The following is a 2603-nucleotide window of genomic DNA, read 5'->3' as shown; positions in this document are numbered from 1 at the left end:
TGTGGGAGCACTGGTGGTGTGACCTGCTGGTGGGACTGACTTAAATTTCCTCCCTGCAAACTTCCCCACCCAACCCCACTTCTCCTTTTGCTATGCTACAGAGTGGGGGTGGGGAATCCTCCGGAAATGGTGATGGGAGGAGCGAGTTGAGAGCTGGCTGGGCAGAGGAGGGGTGGGGACGGGGGCTGCAGGTAAAGAAGAGGGGCAGGGCTCAAGCTCGGGACCTTTGGGGTCCCTGCTCACCCTTCCCCACTGGGGGAGGGGCAGTCTTTGTTCAAAGCCCAGGATTTCTCAGTTCTTCCCAGTCCAGGAGTGCCCTGGGGTGTCCCAGAGGGTAGGGGTCTCCCTGGAGAAAAAGGTCCTGGGGTGAGCGGCCAAGATTTTGTGTAGTACTCAATGCCTTCTCTTGTATTTTACAAATTGTGTGTGTGTGTGTGTGTGTGTGTGTGTGTGTGTGTGTGTGTGTGTTGATTAGAAGAAAATCATCTCTGGGGACTTCCCTGGTGGTCCAGTGGTTAGGATTCTGTGTTTCCACTTCAGGAGGCACGGGTTTGATCCCTGGTCAGGGAAGTAGGATCCCGAAAGCCTGGCAAAAAAGCGCGGCCAAAAAACCCAAAACAAACAAACAAACAAAACAAAAATATGGGGTGGTCTTTCCTTTTCGCCGAATGCCGCCAATATGGTGTTTCAGGTGCTTCGTGGAGGTTGGCCAGGTGGCCTACATCTCCTTTGGGCCTCATGCCGGGAGGCTGGTCGCGATTGTAGACGTTATTGATCAGAATAGGGCTTTGGTGGATGGACCTTGCATTCAAGTAAGGAGACAGGCTATGCCTTTCAAATGCATGCAGCTCACTGACTTCATCCTCAAGTTCCCACACAGTGCCCGGCAGAAGTATGTCTGAGAAGCCTGCGAGAAGGCAGATATCAGTGCAAAGTGGGCAGCCACAAGGTGGGCCAAGAAGATTGAAGCCAGAGAAAAGAAAGCCAGGATGACAGATTTTGATTGTTATAAAGTCATGAAGGCAAGGAAAATGAGGAACAGACTAATCAAGCTTGAAGTTAAGAAACTTCAAAAGGCAGCTCTCCTGAAGACTTCTCCTAAGAAAGCACTTGCTGCTAAGGTGGCAGCTACGGCAGCTGCTGCAAAGGTTCCAGCAAAAAAGATGACCGCTACGGGTAAGGAGGCTCCAGCCCAGAAGGTTCCTGCCCAGAAAGCTGTAGGCTAGAAGGCAGCACCTTCTCCAAAAGCTCAGAAGGGTCAGAAAGCTCCAGCCCAGAAAGGACCTGCTCCAAAGGCATCTGGCAAGAAAGCATGAGAGCATACGAGGCTGTTATAAACAGAATAAAGGTTCTTTCTGAAAAAAAAAAAAAAATGAGGGGTGGAATAGGGAGGGTGGGAGGGGGATGCAAGAGGGAGGAGATATGGGGATATATGTATACGTATAGCTGATTCACTCTGTTATAAAGCAGAAACTAACACACCATTGTAAAGCAATTATACTCCAATGAAGATGTTTTAAAAAAAAGACAAAGGAAAAACTGAAAAAAAACCCCCAAAACCCCCAAAATCATCTCTGATCCAAAAGCCTCCTGACCCCTAGTTATGAGCAGGGGCATCAGAGCTGAACCTTGGAGGGCAAGAGTGTGTCGGGGCAGTCAGGCTGTCAGGCAGAGGACAGTGGGTGCAAAGACTTGGAGGTTTGAAGCAGCATGCTCTGAGATGCTCGTTAATGGTGCAAGGAGCAGAGAGGGCAGGTAGATATGAGACTGCAGAAGAAGCAGAGCTGGCGCCAAGAAAGTCCTTAAAGGCTTGGATCTAGCCTTGGGAGCAGTAGGGAGTCATGGAAGGGTTTAAAGCAGGGAGGGACATGGTCTTATAAGTGTGTCCTAGGAACTCCCCTGGCTGCTGTCTGGAGGATGGGCTGGGGAGGAGGGGAGAGGTAGGGGCAATCACCCAGTACAAAGTTGATAAGACCTGAATAGGGCAGAGGGGTGGAAGGAAGGAGGGGATTTTTAACTTTTAGAACTTTTTATTCAAATGTAGCACACATGCCAAAAAGAAATGCACAGGCCACAAATGTACGTTGCAAAGTGTTCACAACATGAACATGTTTGTATAGCACCCCGATCAAGGACAGAACATCACCAGCCTTCTGAAGCCCCTGCTGTGTCTTCTTCTGTCACACCCTCTGCCCGCTGCCCCCACCCCCACCCCTAGGGTAACCCCTAACTTGACTTTGAATAGCATAGAATCACTGTGCTTGTCATTTGGACTTTTTTTTTTTTGAGGTTGGGTGTCCAATTTTATTTTATTTATTTATTAAAAAAATTTTTTATTGGAGTATAGTTGAATTACAATATTGTGTTAGTTTCAGGTGTGTGGCACAGTGAATCAGTTATACATACACATATATCCACTCTTTTTTTAGATTCTTTTCCCATAGAGGCTGGACTTTATGGCTTCTTTCAGGCAGCACTGGGTTGGTGAGTTTTCTCTTCCCTTGTTCTGGGTGATAATTCTTCTTCATTGTTGTAGAGTTTCTCAACCACTACTAACATTTGAGTCTGAATGCTTCTTGGTGTGTCCCATGCATTGTAGGATG

General features: G+C 48.0%; 1 pseudogene across 1 annotated transcript; it reads left to right on the top strand.

Moving 5' to 3' along the window:
• Window positions 1-668: 668 nt before the first annotated feature.
• Window positions 669-1316, top strand: LOC307051137 (large ribosomal subunit protein eL14-like; annotated as a pseudogene). Its single transcript has one exon. The product of its transcript is annotated as a large ribosomal subunit protein eL14-like (transcript).
• The last annotated feature ends 1287 nt before the right edge of the window (window positions 1317-2603 follow it).

This window comes from Hyperoodon ampullatus (assembly GCF_949752795.1).
Source record: "Hyperoodon ampullatus genome assembly, chromosome: 4".
In the NCBI taxonomy this organism is placed as follows: Eukaryota; Metazoa; Chordata; class Mammalia; order Artiodactyla; family Ziphiidae; genus Hyperoodon; species Hyperoodon ampullatus.
Note: the sequence above shows the minus strand (reverse complement) of the source record. Positions and strands in the feature narration are given on the sequence as shown.